This window comes from Phyllobates terribilis, unplaced genomic scaffold (assembly GCF_046119375.1).
Source record: "Phyllobates terribilis strain yellow unplaced genomic scaffold, ASM4611937v1 Scaffold_14__1_contigs__length_39327217, whole genome shotgun sequence".
In the NCBI taxonomy this organism is placed as follows: Eukaryota; Metazoa; Chordata; class Amphibia; order Anura; family Dendrobatidae; genus Phyllobates; species Phyllobates terribilis.
In genome coordinates, this window is record NW_027362774.1 from 23,804,970 (window position 1) to 23,826,968 (window position 21,999).

Below are 21,999 nucleotides of genomic sequence, written 5' to 3' on the forward strand. Positions count from 1 at the left end.
ACTTATGGTATTGACTGAAACCAATGTCCCCACTGCCATGAGATCTTCCCGGAGCTCCTTCCTTGTTGTCCTTGGGTTAGCCTTGACTCTTCGGACAAGCCTGGCCTCGGCACGGGAGGACACTTTCAAAGGCTGTCCAGGCCGTGGAAGGCTAACAGTAGTTCCATAAGCCTTCCACTTACGGATGATGCTCCCAACAGTGGAGACAGATAGGCCCAACTCCTTGGAAAGGGTTTTGTACCCCTTGCCAGCCTTGTGACCCTCCACGATCTTGTCTCTGATGGCCTTGGAATGCTCCTTTGTCTTTCCCATGTTGACCATGTCTGAGTGCTGTTCACAAGTTTGGGGTGGGTCTTAAATAGTCAGAAAAGGCTGGCAAAAGAGATCTTTAATCCACACATGTGAAGCTCATTATTCTTGGTGCCTGAACTACTTTTTAATACTTTAGGGGGACCAAACAGAATTCTTGTGGTTTGAGGGGTTGAATAATAAATGACACTCTGAATTAACTTTTAACGTTTTAAAAAAAAAAAAAAAAAAATTTGCTGCAGTGCATTTCCCACTTCCAGGCTGATCTACAGTACAAATGTCACAATGCCAAGTTAATTCCGCATGTGTCAACCAGCTAAATCTGCAGGGGGTTGAATACTACTTGTAGGCACTGTATATATATATATATATATATATATATATATATATATATATATATATATATTATTTATTTTTTTCTGTAGTATTTGGAATGTTCTGTTATTATTAATTCTACCAATTACATTTTTTTTTAGTCCAAAAAATGGCTGGATATTCCCACCTTTCCTAAACATAACTCACTACAGCCACTAACAAAAATAAAATACTCCATCCTGGGACAGAAACCCATTTCCATCGATGTGCCCTTTGTCTACCTTCCCGAAGAGGGGGTTGCACTAATACGAGTTGGCGGTCTCTCTCTGTTTATGGGTCCCATAAAAGTTGCACTCGCATAGGTGAACTAACGTCAAGTGCCAAGGTTTTAATGTAATAATGTCTTCATGTAAAACAATCTACATTAAACCCAAGTTGAAGTGTGTTTAACCCATCGCCTATATGCCGTAACGGCGGCCAATAATATTTTGTTCAGCAATTAGTAACAATATACACATTTGATATCTGTGGCTTAACTTGTAAGACAGGGACAAACTATACCCCTGGGCAATCGTTCTACAGTAAGGACACCTAAATCTACTGGCCTTTGGCCATTCGTATCACTTCTGGTTCCATAGTGGTATTAATAAAAGTCACCATCTTTGTCATTAATGACAAAACTTTTTATAGACTTTTGCAAAATTGTGTTTTTTAATATAAATGTCAAAATATGTCACTGTCCATTTGCTTTTGTTATTCCTTCTATGACTGGGTAGACCGTAGGAGAACCTTGCAAACATCCCTAATGTAGTTGTATCATCTTCATCCGCCCTACAGATAAATCCCTGGCTAGCAAAGCTTCTTTTATGCCTATGTAGTCTCCAGATAGAAGAAATAGCTTATACTGTAGATTGTCCTGAGTGAACTTACAAATCAGGCGTAAGTCATATAAAATAAAAAGAAGATATGGGTTTTGAACCCTACAAACACTTGATAAAAGGCCCGGCGCTGACACTTCAGAAGAAGAGAAGACAGAGGCTCGAAGGAACCGACCAAGACAATAAATAGGATGTGCTGCCTCCCAGGATGGATCGCTCTCGTGAAAAATACATATGTTGTACTGTATTCCCAATGTGATGCATCATTCAGAAGGTATCAGAAAACATACATTTATTTTATTCTATAGCCTGCAGGTGCCATTGTTTATAATGCTGTCCATGGAGGGGTAGACAGGAGCCGTTGAAGACCTGACAATGAAGGTTCTGCTTAGATGTAGACACCATAACAGAGCGATGCAATAGTAATGATGAATGATATTCCTTTATATCTGTAATGCTGAGGGAGAGAGAATGAAGATATAACCTGTACATAGAAATCATTGATATTTTAGTCTATGATCCTATTCATATGTACCGGGGATCATCTTATTCAACAAAACATCGAAATTCTGAGTCCTAAGAGTCTACACAAAACTTCTGCACTCCTACGTATAACTACACCCTTATATGTGATGTTATTATTCTATACTTGGACAGAGTTATACAACTAATAAATTAGATAAACCACCGATAAGTCCATCGATCAACAGTACAGGAAATCGATCGGTGCTTGTTTTCCGTGTGGCAATCGAACTATATGGGGATGAATGATCATCGGTACCATTATTCATTATACAGTCTGTATTTTTGTCAGCAGCACATCCCTATTTACAGAATGGGAAAGGCTGCTGACCAATGATGATTTTTAGGAAGTATAAAAGATGCGGTAAAGCTGATAAACATCTATTTGCTCATTTGGGCACAGGGCAACGCTCGACGGTACCTACTAATCATAGGCCCATACAGGAGGAAAACAGATGGGTAGGACTATTGAAGGTGCAAGACTTATGGAAGAACTTTGGGCCCGAGCCTAAGGCTAAGTTCCCACAAAAGTAAAAACCACAGCAAACTTTCCACTGTGTATTCCTTTGCAGATAATCCACTATGTTTTACAATCCAGCATAGTGCACGTGATTTTAAGAAATCTCATGCACATGCTGGAAAAAAGTATCCACAGCGTAAATTGACAAGAGCTGTGGGTTTAAGATCCGCAGCGTGCCAACTTATGTTGTGAATATAGGAGCAAGTTTTAATCTCTGGCAGGTGAAATGTGAAACTTTTTTGCAATGATATCCGCAGCATATATAGTTATGTGTTTTGAACTCTCAATCAGGGGTGCGCGATATGGAGCAGTGACTTATTTGTGTAGGACATACTGGACTTGGTCCTTTCCATATAGTGCGTTCTACATAGGAGGTGGTCCGGGTGTCCGTGGCACACAGACTGACATGGATTTTCAGTGCAGCTCAGAGGCTGGGTGAGCCGTACACATACACACATATGTCTTGCTGGAAGGATGAAAAATGGCTTTGACCATTTACACAAGAAGACAATTGCCTATATTCTACAGTGAAGTCTCTTTATAATGCATGAAATATATTCACTTTTCAACTTAAATGCCCATTGAGCTATTTAAAGCGGACCTTTCACCAGCTTGAGTATGTTAAACTGGCCACATCATGGAATAGTAGCTGCACAGCTGAATAAAACTCTTTTTTTTTTAATTTATCTCAGTTGCTGTGATATTAGATTGTAAAGTTTAGATTCTAATTTCCCCTTCAACCATGAGGGCGATAATAGCAGAGATTTGTCTCTGGGGGAGTTTACTTTTTTTTCCTGCATGAACTTTCACAAATCATAAGAAAGTGGCGTCATACAGGGAAAAGAAAAGAACACACCCTGCTGTCCTCACTGATCTTATTAAAGGCATATACTGTGATTATAAATGTGTCGGGTGGGGGGGGCTCAGCAGAGCTATGTGTCACTACAAATACTTTCTGCAGCCGCAGCTCTCATACCATGGCATTGTCAGTCTGGGGAGAAGAGCTGACAGTGTCTTGAGAGGAGAGCTGCCAGAGGTTTTTGTAATGACACACAGCACTGCTCTACTTACCGCACCTGCTTGTAATCACAGGAGATGATGGTAGTGAAATCAGTGAGGAGAGCAGGGCTGTGTGGCATTACAGGTCTTACACAGAGAAAGACTGGGCTCATTTGTTTTTTCCTAGGTTCTGTCTGTTAAATGGCCACGAAGTGAATATGTATTGTGGTAGGCTGTATGCAGAGATAGACACAGAACACTGTCTCTTTAAGTTTCGGGTTGGTTTATTAAACACATCATAAACCAACCTGGAGTTCATAAAGTAAACACAGCCCATTCGGCAGAAAGGCAAAACAAAATACAAAAATGCAGCACAGTCCGTATATCGGCCGGGGTCCGGACACTCAGGGTTAGCCACACATGGTTCAGCACAACACATGCAAGCTCCTCTCTGGAGCACGTCTCTCTAGATACTGAACCACACTTGAGTCACAAGGCTGGCTATTTAAAGCCCAGACCACTGCCTGGGGTGGAGATATGATGAATGGCCTCCCGCCTGCCCTTTAGCCATTCACCTATAAAATATGCCCTTTTAAATATGGCTGCTTAACCCTCTCTGCACCTACCATGCTGGAGAAAAACTTCTATGTTTCACATCATTGAAGCTAAAAGCCTCAGTGAAACATACCTCCCCTCCAGTATTCTGCCAGTGACTTTATCACAGTACTTACACATTGCACTTACTGTATACCAACATGTGTGCTGGCCCATTTCTTCGGTTTTGCTTTTGTTCCTTGTACTTTGTACATATAGGGTGTGGCTCCCCCCTTTGCATTTTGTCTATATAGCTTTCCACAAGCAGGTGTTGAAATAGTCAGGTCTGGGTCCTACTCTGTCCCTGTCTATTTTGAGTTCTTCTGGCATATAGCGAGGTCAATTACAAGAGTTAGGAACCATCCTGATTGGGTACAACCTTGTTGCGGTGTGATGGCTTTTATGCTCTTTTGATCAAAATAGCGTCAATTAAATACCCTATTTTATTTACATGCACTATTACTATTTATTTACCGCAGGGTATTTGCTCATTTTGTTTTTTATTCTAGGTTTTGTCTGTTAATGGCCACAGTGTGAATGTGCACCTACACAATGCACTTATACCAATATGTGTGCTCACCCATTTCTTCGGTTATCCCTTTTTTGTGATCTCCTTTAGGCCACTCCTGACAGATGCACATAGCAGTGGCTCCCCAAAACAGTGCAAAAATAACAGTGCTGTCTTGAAGGAAAACTTTTCCTTCTACAGTAGTGCACTAGGAGACGTGTGACTAAACCTTGCAACGCCTATAACAGATAACTGGACTTCCAATAATTTTTTTTTACAAGATCACCGACACATCGCATTACAACTTCATTTCCTCCGCTCGTCCCTGCCTGAGCTCTCCCCCACCTCACTCGGGTTTTTAACATGAAGGTCAGAGAAGTACAGACACACAAATATGCAATGTAGCCTTATGTGAGTACCAGGGATCAGACTGCAAAATTAGTCTCAGAGGGTGATTCCTCTATGTCTTCCAAGTCAGGGAGGGGACGGAGGAAGCAGCAGCAGAGTAGTTAATGCAACTGTGGCAATTTAGTTCAATTTCGATTATTACACCAGAAACAGACCATGTTGTCCAGGAGCGATCTCTTTATGAGTCTTGCTTTAGGGACTGTGACTTCTCGGCGTTGGACTTCGGAGGGGAATGAGAACATTTCTGAATGCGAACATTAAATGCAGACATCCAGGTGAAGTCGGGGGGTTAGATTTAGGTCAGTGCTATGGTAACTAAGGTATGATGACCTTTAGAATTAATATGTAGTTAGCAAAGAAAAGTCAACCTGTATAAAGTATATCTTAATAAGATTTCACAACCTCCGCTGTGTCAGAGGTGCTAATGAAATGCAATCTTATAATAGACCCAGATAGAAATGTACAATAGCATTGCCTTAGATGCAGTAAAAAAAATCATATAATTTGGCACCAGAAAGGGTCATCACTGACCATACTACGATGTCAGGTCTAGAGAGGAAATTCATATTGAATGAATTTCCTGTATTTTGGCAAGACCAGCCAACCATCTAATGTGTAGGATAGTGTCCCAACTCTTTCACAAAGTTGGGTGAGAAATAGATTGAGCATATTGAATTTCAAGAGTTATGTGCACAATTAACGAACTTTGCTAATGTTTTTCAATCTCAAATCTGAGTCATGATTGACACAGTCCATCCTAAAATGTCTGGTCTAGAGGGGAACCCATTAGGTGAATGTTGGCTAAATCTGCTGCTTTAGGCAGCTTCCGCCCAACATGTCCGATACTGTTCTTCCCGACATTGACAGTCGGGTGAGAAAAGCGTCAGACATTGCATTTTAAGTGTGCCCGAACATGTTGCAGCTGTGCTGCAGATCTATAGCAGTAAAATTTGCATGTGCTACATGCAGATTTTGTCACAGATTTCACCCTATGCATTTAACAGTGCACGTCTGTTTTTGCACACCGCTTTTACTTGGGCAGTTTGACAATATGGCAATTAGAGGGGAGGAAGCATGAGGCATTATGGCATACACGGCACATCACTGGTCTCAGTCACAGCAGGATGATGTTACCTCTGATAGTGACACTGTCACTTTGAGTCAGTATTCTGAACAAAATGGTCTGTCTGATCACAAATAAAGAGTAGGGATGGGCAAGCCCGAACGGTAAAGTTCGGAGTCCATACCGAACACCTAGTGTCCGTGCACGGACCCTGAACACGGACTTCTCCCTGAAGTCCATGTTAGTGTTCGGGTTCGGCAGCCCGAACAACCGGCGTTTCCCACGCTGATCTGCGTGACATCACGAGAAATACCAGCTCTGATCGTCGGTAAGTTTGTTATCGCTGGTCAGAGCGCTGCAGTTCCCTGTCACACAGATGACAGCATGTGAGCCAGCAGCTCTAGCCAGTGGTAAAAAGGTTAACGCTGGTCACAGGCGTCGGCTGAGGAGAGTACTACTCTCATTAGCGTATGCCTGGTCTCGCTGATAGCAGGGAGAGCAAGCGAGGCTGATGAGAGTATTCACTAGCCAGCGCCTTTGCAATAAATAAATAATTAAAAAAAAAATGGTGTGGGTTCCCCTCTATTTTTGATAACCAGTGCAGGTAAAGCTGACAGCTGTGGGCTGCAGCCCACAGCTGTCAGCTTTATATTGGCTAGTTATCAAAAATAGAGCGTCCCCACGCCATATGTTTTAATTATATAAATAAATAATTTAAAAAAAAGGCATGGCACCTCCCCCATTTTTGACAACCAGCCAAGCTAAAGCTGACAACTGGGGGCTGTTATTCTCAGACTAGGATATTGGCCTTCCCAAGCCTAAAAATAGCAGCCACCCCAGAAAAGGCACATGTATTAGATGCAACAATTCTGGCACTTTGTCCGACTCTTCCCACTTGCCCTGGTACGGTGGCAAGTGGGGTTGATGTCAGCTTTGTAATGTCAGCTGACATCAAGCCCACAAGTTAGACATTTCTCATGGTGCTAGCAGTGATCTCATTGAGGTCACCGCAGTTCATCAGCCGGCTCACACTGAGCTGCCCATGGGAACTGCAGGTTTTGACCTGCGGTAACCTTAATGTTGTCACCGCAGGTCACTGAAGCTGCGCTCTTACACTCAGCTCAGTATCTCCTGGATTCACAGCTGAGTGGTGGCATCATGCCATCTCTCAGCCATGAAATGCAGAGGTAGCAGAGTTGGACCACATCGTGGGACATATGGATTATTGCCAGACAGGTGAGCAATATGGTGTTTTTTTATCTTTAATTTTACATTAATAAATAGGGGAAAGAGGGTAGGAAGTGTTTCTTTCAAATAAAGGAGTCTGTTTTTATTTCAATTAAAGGACTTTACTCTGGCTGTATTTTTATTACATTTGAATTTGGGGTTAGTAATGGGGGCGCATTTTAGACACCTCCCATTGTTAACCTTTGGGCTTGATGTCAGCTGACATTACAAAGCTGACATCAACCCCACAAATATTACCCCACTATTTACCTACCAGGGCAAGTGGGAAGAGCCGGGGAAAGCGCCAGAATTGGCGCATCTAATAAATGCACCTTTTCTGGGGGTGGCTGCGGGCTGCTATTTTTAGGCTAGGGAGCGCCAATATCCATGGCTCCTTCCCAGTCTGAGAATAACAATTCCCAGCTGTCAGCTTTACCTGCAATGGTTATCAAAAATATAGGGGAACCCATGCCATTTTTTTTTTTAATTATTTATTTCACAGGTGCAGGCTGGTGAATACTCTCATCAGCCTCACCTGCTCTCGCCGCTATCAGCGAGACCAGGCATACTCTGATGAGGGTAGTACTCTCATCAGCCGACGCCTGTGACCGAAGGTAACCTTTTTACCGCAGGTCAGAGCTGCTGGCTCACTCACTGCCATGTGTGTGACAGCGTGGGAACTGCAGCGCTCTGACCAGTGGTAATGAGCTTACTGCCAATCAGAGTCTGTTTCCCGCGCTGTCACGCAGATGACAGTGTGGGAAACATAAGATGTTCAGGTCACCCATTCATTTGAAAGGGGTTCAGGTACATTTTTGGTACCGGAACTGAACTTTTTTTAAATGTTCGGCCAAACCAGCCGGATCAGAACGTCCACAGGTTCGCCCATCACTAACTGAGGGGGATCATTTTACAATGTTTTTTTCAATTTTAAAAACATGAAAAGTCTGTTGGTGCACTGTGTTATTAAATGGGCCATTGGTTACTATTGGGTTACTAGTAGTGTTGAGCGAGCATGCTCGACACTGCTCGGTACTCGCCTGAGCATCTCACTACTCGGGATGTTCGGCGAGCACCGAGCATTTCCGGGTTACTCAGGCGGGAGCTCGGGTCTCCGCCCTGCATGTTTGGAGCTCTTTACAGAGCCAGTGAACATGCAGGGATTGCCAGCCAGTCACTGTAATGCCGCAGCCATGTTGGTTGTGGGCATTACAGTGATTGGCTGACCGCACAGCGTCACCTCGAGTATTTAAAACCGGGCGCCGCCATCTTGGACACAGTCGCTCCGGATCAGACAGTGCAGGGACAGTGCTGCTGAGCTAGGGAGAGATTTATACTGCGAAATAGGTAGTGTAGGGTCTCTAAAGCCTGCAAAATCAAACAAACAGTTCTTCTCGGGACTAATATCCATCCCAGATATCAGGCAGGCAGGCTGTATTATGTTGGTTATACCAACAAACACTGCATTACAGTCCTGTGTGCTGCTTCTCAAATTGCTAGACTTAGCCCCAGGTCTCAGGGGCCAGGAAAAATCCTTTTTTTTCATCTAAATCCTTTTTTTTTTCCCCTCAGTCAGACTGTACAAATACCCGTCTTATTAACCTTTTGGTATTCCCCCCCCCCCCCCAAAAAAAAAAAAATTTAGTGTGTCTGTGAGTGTTCAGACACAAATATATCTGTTTAAAAGAGTCTGGTTTCGGCCACATAACTAGAACTGTGGTTTTGCAGTTCCACGGTTCAAATCTCTGTATTATCCACTTTTTTGCCTTTTTTCCATAAAAAAAACAGTAATAGTGTCTCGTTGACTGTTCAGACACAAATATATCTGTTTAAAAGATTCTGGTGTAGGCCAGAGAAATAGAACTGTGGTTTTCCTCTTCCACGGTTCAAATCTGGGTGTAATTCACCTTTTTGCATAAAAAAAACAGTTTGAGTGTCTCGCTGACTGTTCAGAAACAAATATATCTGTTTAAAAGATTCTGGTTTAGGCTAGAGAAATAGAACTGTGGTTTTCCTCTTCCACGGTTCTAATCTCCTTTTTATTACCCTTTTGCCATTGATAGTGCGAGTGTAAGCTATTTTAATTCATTTACAATGGGCAAGGCGCATGGCAAGGTACGTGGAACTGGACGTTCTGGTGATGGTGCATGCAGGGGACGGGGCCGTGGTCAAGGTGAAAATGTGCCACAACCAACAGCCACATCTTCTCGCTCCCAGTTCTTGACCGAATAACTAGGGAAGCACAGAACAACACCAGTATTGCGAACTGATCAGTGTGAACAGGTTATTAATTGGATAGCAGATAATACTTCCAGTCACCTGGGCACCACCACCTCCGGTCTGTCTTCCACACGGTCAAGTGTTAGTAGCCGTGAGTCTCGACCGCATACTCCTCCTCACACTGATGCTCCTTCCTCCCACCATGCCGAGTGTCGTCAGACAGCAACTAATCCCACAGTTGGACAGTCTGAAGAGCTGTTCACTGGTCCATTGACATATTTGTGCCCCTCACCTGCTCCGCTTGAAGTGGTGGAAGAGGAGATCCCATGTAGCGATGCCCAAATATTTGAACAGCCACGGCCACAGGAAGGCGACGCTGGCAATTTGTCACAAGAGGTGGACGATGACGGGACACAATTGCCACGAAGTGAGGAGGAGGAGGTGGTGGATGATCTAATAACTGACCCAACGTGGCAGGAGGACACGCAGAGCGAGGCCAGCAGCACACAGGGGGAGGGAGGCAGAGTACCCCAACAGGCAGGAAGAAGCAGTGTGGTGGCCGCAGACAGAAGGTGGGCAACCATTCCCCGTAACACCAACACGAGGGACGTTGCCAGTAAAACAGGTAGGTCTTCCAGAGTCTGGAATTTTTTTAAAGACTCTGCTGATAAACCCAAAAAGGCCATTTGTACCACCTGCCAGGCCAGCATCAGCAGGGGTGACAAAACTACCAGCCTGACCACCACCAGCATGATCAGGCACATGTCAGCAACGCACCCGACTTTGTGGGGCGAACCCCAGGGTTCACGACCAGTGTCAACGGGTGTCACCACTGCTTCTTCCGCTGTGGTGCGTGTAAGAGAACCCCCTGTTGTGTGTGCAAGGCAATCCCCTGTCCATACTGCATGCAAAGATGCCCCCTCCTCTCAGTCTTCACTTGTTATGGCAGTTTCTCAAGAAACAGCATCAACGTCCACTTCCACGTCCCACCGCAGCGTTCAATTGTCCATATCCCAGACCTTTGAACGAAAGTGCAAATTCGCAGCCAACGCCCCACAGGCCACAGTCTTAAATTCGCACATTTCACGACTGCTTGCGTTGGAAATGCTGCCTTTTAGGCTGGTGGAGACGGAATCCTTCCGCAACCTTATGGCGGTGGCCGTCCCTCGGTACTCGGTCCCCAGCTGACACTATTTTGCCCGGTGTGCCATCCCCGCACTACACAAGCACGTGTCCCAAAACATCTGCCGTGCCCTCAAAAACGCAGTTACTGGGAGAGTCCACCTGACAATGGACACGTGTACAAGTGCTTGTGGCCAGGGACAGTACATCTCCCTGACGGCACACTGGGTAAACATAGTGGAAGCCGGGACCCAGTCGGACCTTGGGACGGAACACATCCTCTCCACACCGAGGATTGTGGGCCCTATGTCAGTCAGAGTTGCCCCCACAGTGTACAGCTCCTGCGCATCATCCTCCTCCTCATGTTCAGCCTCCATCTCAGATATCACCACATCAGTTACAAGCTGGAAGCACTGCAGTACAGCCTCAGCCAAGCGGCAACAGGCTGTGCTGAAACTCATAAGCTTAGGTGATAAACCTCACACTGTTTGTGAGTTGTGGAGAGCTATGAAAGAGCAGGCAGATCTGTGGCTGAGACCGCTGAACCTACATCCAGGCATGGTCGTGTGTGACAATGGCCATAACCTGGTGGTGGCTCTGAGGCGAGATCACACACTTACAATGCCTGGCTCATGTGCTTAACCTCGTGGTTCAGCGGTTTCTTAAATCGTACCCCGAGTTGCCAGATCTGCTCGTCAAAGTACGCCGCCTGTCAGCTCATTTTCGGAAGTCGGCTAAGCTTCCGCCGCCCTTGCTGTGTTGCAGCAGCATTTGCACCTTCCGTCACACCGACTGGTGTGTGATGTCCCCACACGTTGGAACTCTACCCTCCACATGTTGCAAAGGATTTGTGAGCAGAAGAGAGCAGTTGTGGAGTACCAGCTGCAACAAGGCCGTCGATATTCAGGTCAGACTCCACACATAAGACCTCAGGAGTGGACCTGGATGCCTGACATATGTACCATCCTGACAAACTTTGAGGAGTCCACCAAGATGGTGAGTGGCGATGACGCCATCATTAGCGTCAGCATCCCACTTGTCTGTCTTTTGCAACGCTCTCTGCAGAGAATTAAAGAGGAGACAAGCAGCCAGAGTATGATGAGATGGATCAAGAAGCCGTAGCGGGCGATTACACACAGCCCAGCCTCATCTCATTCCAACGTGCATTGGGGGACAATGAGGGAGAGGAGGAGGAGGAGGAGGAAGAACAGGAGCTGGTATCATGCGCTGTAGACGGTAGTACCTGTAAACCTGTCATACCGTCGGTTCAGCGTGGGTGGTCTGAGGACAGGGGGGAGGAGGAGGAGGAGGAGAGCATGGTCAGTCGTTATCTTGGTGAGGACACGGAAGTCTTGCCCGTTACCAGTCTGGCACGCATGGCTGACTTTATGTTACACTGCCTTAACCGTGACCCTCACGTTGTCAAAATGTTGGGTGACAGTCATTACTGGTTGGTGACACTTTTAGACCCCCGCTACAAGGAGAACTTTCACTCTCTTATTCCTGAGGTGGAGAGGTCTACAAAAATGGGGCAGTACAAGAAGGCCCTTGCTGCAGAACTGTTAAAAAAAATTCCCATCTGAACACGCTAGCCGCAGAGGTCACAATTCATTGCCCAACCAGGGCGTACAGGCGAGAGAGACGCAACTCCAATCCAGCAGAGGCAGGGGAACACTGTCAACGTTCTGGGACAGTTTTATGAGACCCGCCCAGCTTACAGACCCTGAGGCGCGGGGTACTCTCACAAGGAGTGGAAAGTTTCAAAAGATGGTGAGGGAGTACCTTGCCGACCGTACCAGCGTCCTCCCTGATTCCTCTGTGCCTTTTAATTATTGGGTATTCAAGCTGGACACTTGGAATGAACTCAATCTGTACGCCTTGGAGGTCCTGGCCTGCCCTACCGCTAGCGTGTTATTGGAGCGTGTTTTTAGTGCCGCTGGGGGAATTATAACTGAAAAGCGCACTCGCCTGTCAACTGACAATGCTGACAAGCTGACCCTTATCAAAATGAACAAGGGCTGGATTGGGCCAGACTTCTCATCACCACCAAATGACAGCAGAGTAACAAAGTCAAATCCACTGTGTTATTTCGGGAGGTGTATTCCCATGCACCTCTTCACACCCACACATGGGTATACGCTTTCTCATTTCAGCTGTTTTTTGCTCTTCTCCTTATCCTCAGCCTCCACCACCACTATACCACCAGGGTGACCGTGGTCCGTGTTGCCAGCATTGCAAGTTCCTCCGTCCTAAATTTGGCAGCTTTTGCTTGGAAGGCATAGGCAAAGACTATGGGAGACCCACTCCCCAATAATGGGAATAATGTTTTTAACATGCTGTACTGCATGGCTCTTGTAAGGGGCATTGCAAGTTCCTCCGTCCTAATTTTTGGCAGCTTTTGCTTGGAAGGCATAGGCAAAGACTATGGGAGACCCACTCCCCAATAATGGGAATAATGTTTTTAATATGCTGCACTGCATGGCTCTTGTAAGGGGCATTGCAAATTCCTCCGTCCTAATTTTTGGTAGCTTTTGCTTTGAAGGCATAGGCAAAGACTATGGGAGACCCACTCCCCAATAATGGGAATAATGTTTTTAATATGCTGTACTGCATGGCTCTTGTAAGGGGTATTAAAATCGTCTTGTTAAGCTACTGTGACCTCCACGTCTCTTACAAGGGTCATTGATATTGTCTTTTTATTCCACTGGTACCTCCACGTCTCTTCCAAGGGGCATTAAAACCATATTGTTAAACCACTCTGAACTCCACGTCTCTTCCAAGGGGCATTAAAACCATCTTGTTAAGCTACTGTAACCTCCACGTCTCTTCCAAGGGTCATTGATATTGTCTTTTTATTCCACTGGGACCTCCACCACTCTTCCAAGGGGCATTGATATTGTCTTTTTATTCCACTGCGACCTCCACCACTCTTCCAAGGGGCATTGATATTGTCTTTTTATTCCACTGGGACCTCCACGTCTCTTCCAAGGGACATTAAAACAGTCTTGTTAAACCACTCTGAACTCCACGTCTCTTCCAAGGGGCATTAAAACCATCTTGTTAAGCTACTGTAACCTCCACGTCTCTTCCAAGGGTCATTGATATTGTCTTTTTATTCCACTGGGACCTCCACCACTCTTCCAAGGGGCATTGATATTGTCTTTTTATTCCACTGCGACCTCCACCACTCTTCCAAGGGGCATTGATATTGTCTTTTTATTCCACTGGGACCTCCACGTCTCATCCAAGGGGTATTAAAACCGTCTTGTTAAACCACTCTGAACTCCACGTCTCTTCCAAGTGGCATTAAAACCATCTTGTTAAGCTACTGTGACCTCCACATCTCTTCCAAGGGGCATTAAAACCGTCTTGTTAAACCACTCTGAACTCCACAGCTCTTCCAAGGGGCATTGAAATGTTGTTTTTAATTACCTCTAACCTCCACGACTCTTCCAACGGGCATTGCATTTCCTCCTAATTTTAGTCAGCTTTTGCTTTTTTTTTCGATGCATAGGCGAACACTAAGGGAGACCCACTCCCCAATAATGGGTAGAAGGTTTTTAGTACGCTGTAATCCACGTCTGTTTCAAGGGGCATTGCAGTTCCTCATAATTTTTGGAAAGCCTTCCATTCACTGCTTAGGCCAACAGTGTACAGGAGACCCAGTTGCTATAAATGGAAAAAACGGTTTAGTTAAGGTCCTCTGACCTCCTTGTCACTTCCAAAGGGCATTGGAGCGCCTCGAAATTTTTGGTAGGCATTGCACTCACTGTACGCCCAATAACTGTGTAGCCGAACCGCTCCTTTTGGTACAGAAACATATCCTACAAGACATGTGTGGTTGACTGGCCTGATATTGATGTGAATGGTCCCTGTTCCTCCTGCTCTTTCTCCTTTGCCACCACCTCATCCATCATTCATCACCTGAAGCTTTGTTTTAACGGGAGTCATAGAACTGGGATAGTAGCAGGAAAACATCCAGCAATCCTCGGAGGAGGTAGGATATGCGCCAAAACGCTGACCACCTCAGGCCTAGCTGCTACTATATACATGCGCTTGCATTCCAAGGAACAGAAAGCTAAGGAGATGGATGGCCTCATGATCATGAATAATTTACTCGTTGTGTAGGAGGCCGACCACTGCTGCTGTCTACCTTCTGAACTTTGTGTTGAAGCCTGATTGACCCAGGACCCGCAATTCTCTATGTCTGGAGGACGTGTTGCATCCCAGTGTCCAACTGTGTCCCGGCTTCCACAATATTAATCCAGTGTGAAGGCGTCAGTGAGATGGACCATGCCTGGCCACATTCACTTGTCCACATGTTTGTGGTTAGGCTGTCCTTCCCACTAAATGCACTGGGGAGGGCACAGGTAATGTTTTGGTATGCGCGCTTGTGTATAAGGCGCACCGGGACAAATAGGGGCGGCTGGGGACCGTGTGTGGGCACCCAGCCACGGGGCGGCTGGGGACCGAGTATGGACACCCAGCCGACCCTGGCGGCTGGGGACCAAGCGTGGACACCCGGCCGCCGGGTGGCTGGGGACTGAGTATGGATACCAGGCCACCGACGCAGCCATGACGTGGGGGCCAGATTCCGCCTCCACATGCCTAAAAGGCCCAATTTCAAGTGCAAGCAAGCAGTATGGTATTTCAGCCTGGGGGTGGGTGGGTGGCAGCCCCCAGGCTGCATACTAGCAGGAATAGGGGAGGTACAATTGAACACTGCCCTGGTACAAGGACTTGAACGGGGATAGTTGCAAGTCTGCACCGACAGGTGCAGAGCAGGAGGCATCTTCGCATGTGCCATCAACAGGGGGTTGGTGTGCACATACTACAGCGGAATAGGCTGTCCTTCCCACTAAATGCATTGGGGAGGGCACAGGTAATGTTTTGGTATGCGCGCTTGAGTATAAGGCGAACCTGGACAAATAGGGGCGGCTGGGGACCGAGTATGGAAACCCGGCCGCCGGGGGGCTGGGGAATGAGTATGGATACCAGGCCGCCGACGCAGCCATGACATGGTGGCCAGCGTCTGCCTCCACAAGTCTAAGAGGTCTCATTTCAAGTGCAAGCAAGCTAGCAGTATGGTATTTCAGCCTGGGGGTGGGTGGGTGGCAGGCTGCACACTTACGCTTGCATTCCAAATAAAACAAAGCAGATGCTAACTTCTATCATCATCATCATGCTCCTCACCTTGGCACTATCAACTCCCCTGATGGAGAAGCCAAGGCCCATCGGAGGAGTCTAGTTGTCTGGTGGGCTCGTCCAATGCTTCTGTGGCACCCCTGAGGGTTCAGTCGCCACAGAGGTACTGCACCTCACCCAGAGGTGTGGTGTCTCCCTTCTCTCAGGTAGGATGGGAGTGCTGCACGGAACCCCAAAACACCTGCATCCAACACTACACTGCTCCAGGCCGGCTGGAGGGGCAACATGCAGAGCGCAGCTGCTGAGCCCTGACCCTGGCTGGAGTGGGGGGAACCCAAAGATAGGGGGAACCAGTAGTGTTTGTGGGTGGAGGAAGTAGTTAGAGGGAGCACTTTAGTAGGAGTATAAATAGGGAAGCCATCTGAGGGTGGCAGATCAGAGTTAGGGAGCAGTTCAGAAGAACAGCTCGGGACAGTTCAGAAGAACAGTCCGGGAGCAGAGTCTCATTAGGAGATCTGCTCCACAAGTAGGGCCAGGTCAGAAGGCCCCGGAGGGGAGCAGGGAGTAGGCTCCGTTCTACAGAAAGGATCCCAGGGGGTACGGCGCGTGCAGGACGGCACCCGTACGCCCCACATCTGTCAGAAGACAGAGGGATCGCTGCGGCATTCTAATCCCCAGGAGGGTCAAGTAGGTCCCGGATCCGACGTACAGGAAGGACTTCAGAGCACCCGAACGGGATTGAGAGTGGGCAGCGCAGAGCAGGAGGGAGAAGGACCAGAATAAAGACGGTCAAAGTAGGAACACGAGAAAGTGGGGTTCTGCCAGGTATTCCCAAGTTGCCTGAGGAAGGATTTAACCTCTGCCCGGTGAAAGCAGCGCGACGAGGGAGGCCTTTACCTGTATAGTGCACCTGTGAAGTGTCTAAAGAACTGTGAGTAAAATCTTGGATGACTGCACTGCACTGCCTCTGTCCATTCTTCATCGGCACTATCGTTCACCCTGCACTACAACGCCCAGCGCGACCCACTCTCTTCTACTACACTGCCCTGAGGCCTGCTCCACCTGTGGGGAGCCGTCCCATCACAAGCTGCCCTAACATCTGCCTCAGAGGACTGTTGCAGCGCTGCTGATCCTCACCAGACACCACAGGTGGCGTCACGAACTTTCCCAAATTCCCTATTAATATCCCCCCTTTTGAGTGACCGCTCTGGGCCACGGACCGGGCCAGCCACCGTGATATCCCCCGGCAACCAGAGGCCCGGCTGCCGAGTACCCCACGGCCCTGGGGGCGCGTCATTTCTTGGCGTCACGAACAGGATGTGTGACCAGCCCGTATCGGCGGGTGAAGTGTGCCTAGAGAATTGGATGATGTTACTGAATGTGGCGCCCACCCCAGAAGAACGGGCGCCATTATGTGCGTGCTAAAGGACAACAATATGGAACCTCCCATCGTGGGCCGGGTCCCGGAATGGCGCCAAAAGCCAACCCTGCCCCTTGCAACAGTGACTGTCCGCATAGATATGTCCGTCAAGGCAGGGAGGCCGTCACTGGGAGTGACCGACAGCAGATTGCCATGGTACCGCTCCCTAAAGAAGAGAGGAGGAGGAGAAAAGGAATGGAGACAGGGTGTGGTCTTAACCAGTCTAGACAGACAGCACCCGGCAGCCAGGATGGACGGACGCGAAGATGAAGCCTCCGCCTCTGGCCTGCTGCAGTGTCAAGTAAATCCCCTCACCCAGGAGGGAGAAATTGGAAAATTGTCCCAGGAGGACACGGAGTTCCGTACCCCAGGCGAGGACCCCACTATTAGTCCAGCAAGTGGGGCTAACTGTAAATAGTCACCCGGAAGGGTGCAGTAGTTGAATGTTTGAAAATAATGTTTTGCCTTATAGCGTGTGTTTATAGGATTACCCGTCAGGGTATAGAGACTACAGGCTGGGGACTGTGAACAGCCGGACATTGACTTTGTAAATAGTTCTGCACTTCTTAAAGTGCACCCTATTGGTTTTATATTAATAACCATGACCACAGAACAAAAACTCGTTTGGCGTGGTGGAAGCCGTGGTCCAACTCCAGGATCACCTATGCCCTGCAGCCACGCCCAGGGCCTACGTGGAGGGTTTGCGGACAGGTCCCTCATGCTGCTACCTGTTGCACTTATGGAAAAGAAAAATGTTATTTAGGGAAGTTTTATAATGTTTCTAAAAATGTAACCTGCAACTTTAAAGTGATGTGCCTCCCATAAAGGAAGAAATGTTTTTATAATCTTATATGCGGATGCATCTTAAAAAAAATTTTTTTTGCATGTCATATATCCCTGTTTTTGCTTTGTTCCAGCCCGAGGACTTGCTGTATTTTGCCGGGGGGGAATGTGGCGCCCCTGAGGGTTCAGTCGCCACAGAGGTACTGCACCTCACCCAGAGGTGTGGAGTCTCCCTTCTCTCAGGTAGGATGGGAGTGCTGCACGGAACCCCAAAACACCTGCATCCAACACTACACTGCTCCAGGCCGGTTGGAGGGGCAACATGCAGAGCGCAGCTGCTGAGCCCTGACCCTGGCTGGAGTGGAGGGAACCCAAAGGTAGGGGGAACCAGTAGTGGGTGTGGGTGGAGGAAGTAGTTAGAGGGAGCACTTTAGTAGGAGTATAAATAGGAAAGCCATCTTAGGGTGGCAGATCAGAGTTAGGGAGCAGTTCAGAAGAACAGCTCGGGACAGTTCAGAAGAACAGTCCGGGAGCAGAGTCTCATTAGGAGATCTGCTCCACAAGTAGGGCCAGGTCAGAAGGCCCTGGAGGGGAGCATGGAGTAGGCTACGTTCTACAGAAAGGATCCCAGGGGGTACGGCGCGTGCAGGACGGCACCCGTACGCCCCGCATCTGTCAGAAGACAGAGGGATCGCTGCGGCATTCTAATCCCCTGAGGGTCAAGTAGGTCCCGGATCCGACGTACAGGAAGGACTTCAGAGCACCCGAACGGGATTGAGAGTGGGCAGCGCAGAGCAGGAGGGAGAAGGACCAGAGTAAAGACGGCCAAAGTAGGAACATGAGAAAGTGAGGTTCTGCCAGGTATTCCCAAGTTGCCTGAGGAAGGATTGAACCTGTGCCCGGTGAACGCAGCGTGACGCGGGAGGCCTTTACCTGTATAGTGCACCTGTGAAGTGTCTAAAGAACTGTGAGTAAAGTCTTGGATGACTGCACTGCACTGCCTCTGTCCATTTTTCATCGGCACTATCATTCCCCCTGCACTACAACGCCCAGCGCGACCCACTCTCTTCTACTACACTGCCCTGAGGCCTGATCCACCTGTGGGGAGCCGTCCCATCACAAGCTGCCCTAACATCTGCCTCAGAGGACTGTTGCAGCGCTGGTGACCCTCACCAGACACCACAGGTGGCGTCACGAACTTTCCCAAATCCCCTATTAATATCCCCCCTTTTGAGTGACCGCCCTGGGCCACGGACCGGGCCAGCCACCGTGATATCCCCCGGCAACCAGAGGCCCGGCTGCCGAGTACCCCACGGCCCTGGGGGCGCATCACTTCCCTAAAGCAGGCCAGGCTAAGAAAAGTGTGGGGAAGGTTACCGGGACAAATAGTGGCGGCTGGGGACTGAGTATGGAGACCTCGCTGCCGAAGCAGCCATGAGGTAGTGGCCAGCTTCGGCCTCCTCCAAACTAAAAGGCCCCATTTCAAGTGCAAGCTAGCAGTATAGTATTGCAGCCTGTGGGTGGGTGGGTGGTTGGCTGCATATTTGCACTTGCATTGCAAGGAATGGGGAGGTACAATTGAACACTGCCCTGGGACAAGGACTTGCACGGGGATAGTTGCAAGTCTGCATCTTCTGATGCGGCAAGGATCACTTCTGATGGGCACACTTTTAGGCAGTGACCTGGGTGTCAGAGATGCTTCCAGGGGTCTTCCCCATGCTGTTCCCATGTCTTTTCAGCACTATATGCATGTGTCACACAGCACATGGCCAGATAAGATTGTAAAATGTTAAAATGACATTTCCCGGTGAATGCATTTGTCACGGTTGAAAGCAATACAAAAGTGCAAAAACACATAAAAAATGCTACTTGTGAACATAGCCCAAGGTGTGGAGGAGTATTTTTGTTTTTGGTTATTTATTTTACCTTATACACAAGTCTTTACCCTGGAAAAGATGTTCCTTAACATATTTCACAGGAAAACAGTTTCAGTTTCGTTTTTGAATGTTTTATTGTGAGCCCGTAAAAGTGGCTTAATACCTCTGACCACGTTGTTGACAGCAGTGACCTGGGGGTCAGAAATGCTTCCTGGGGCGATCCCCATGCTGTCCCCATGTCATTTGAGCACTGTCACTATTGTTTTGGGCACTTTTTAGGCTTTCTACAGACTGCCGGGGGTGCCACCGCAAAAATGCTCGGGTCTCCCATAGACTAACATTGGGCTCGTTGCTCAGGTCGAGCACCCGAGTATCACGGTGAGCTTGGCCCGAGCTTTGAGCACCCGAGCATTTTAGCGCTCGATCAACACTAGTTACTAGCTATTTCTATGGTGAGATTAATTAGACATTACTAAGACTGTGTTTGTGTTAAAGAGCTTGAAAGGGGTTGTTTTAGGAAACACACTACTTTTTTGGTGACTTTGCAGTGTTGCAATTTGTGGCTAATTGATTCACTGATCATCTAATTTTGGGGAAAAAATTGTTGAACCTGGTGAATTCTAATTTAAAGATTGTATCATCTCTATTTGCTATGTTACACTTCATCTACATTAACAGGAGGGCAACAACTGAACTGGTCTCTAAAGGGGCTGTCTGGTTACAACATATTAATGACCTCTGTCTAGGTCACCAATAACAACTCTTATTCTTTTGGATAGGAGCAATTTCACAAAACTCAGCCGAGTGTCTAATATTGATAACCTACAGTGGTGGCCAAAAGTATTGGCACCCCTGCAATTCTGTCAGATAATACTCAGTTTTTTTCCTGAAAATGATTGCAATCACAAATACTTTGGTATTATTCTCTTCATTAAATTTGCTTGCAAGGAAAAAACACAAAAGAGAATGAAGCAAAAATCAAATCATTGATCATTTCACACAAAACTCCAAAAATGGACCAGACAAAAGTATTGGCACCCTCAGCCTAATACTTGGTTGCACAACCTTTAGCCAAAATAGCTGCGAACAACCGCTTCCGGTAACCATCAATGAGTTTCTTACAATGCTCTGCTGGAATTGTAGACCATTCTTCTTTGGCAAACTGCTCCAGGTCCCTGATATTTGAAGGGTGCCTTCTCCAAACTGCCATTTTGAGATCCCTCCACAGGTGTTCCATGGGATTCAGGTCTGCACTCATTGCTGGCCACCTTAGAAGTCTCCAGTGCTTTCTCTCAAACCATTTTATAGTGCTTTTGGAAGTGTGTTTTGGGTCATTGTCCTGCTGGAAGACCCATGACCTCTGAGGGAGACCCAGCTTTCTTACACTGGGCCCTACATTATGCTGCAAAATTTGTTGGTAGTCGTCAGACTTCATAATGCCATGCACACGGTCAAGCAGTCCAGTGCCAGAGGCAGCAAATCAACCCCAAAACATGAGGGAACCTCCGCCATGTTTGACTGTAGGGACCGTGTTCTTTTCTTTGAATGCCTCTTTTTTTTTCCTGTACACTCTATGTTGATGCTTTTTCCCAAAAAGCTCTACTTTTGTCTCATCTGACCAGAGAACATTCTTCCAAAACGTTTTAGGCTTTCTCAGGTAAGTTTTGGCAAACTCCAGCCTGGCTTTTTTATGTCTCGGGGTAAGAAGTGGGGTCTTCCTGGGTATCCTACCATACAGTCCCTTTTCATTCAGACGCCGGCGGATAGTACGGGTTGACACTGTTGTACCCTCGGACTGCAGGGCAGCTTGAACTTGTTTGGATGTTAGTCGAGGTTCTTTATCCACCATCCACACAATCTTGCGTTGAAACCTCTCGTCAATTTTTCTTTTCCGTCCACATCTAGGGAGGTTAGCCACAGTGCCATGGGCTTTACACTTCTTGATGACACTGCGCACGGAAGACACAGGAACATTCAGGTCTTTGGAGATGGACTTGTAGCCTTGAGATTGCTCATGCTTCCTCACAATTTGGTTTCTCAAGTCCTCAGACAGTTCTTTGGTCTTCTTTCTTTTCTCCATGCTCAATGT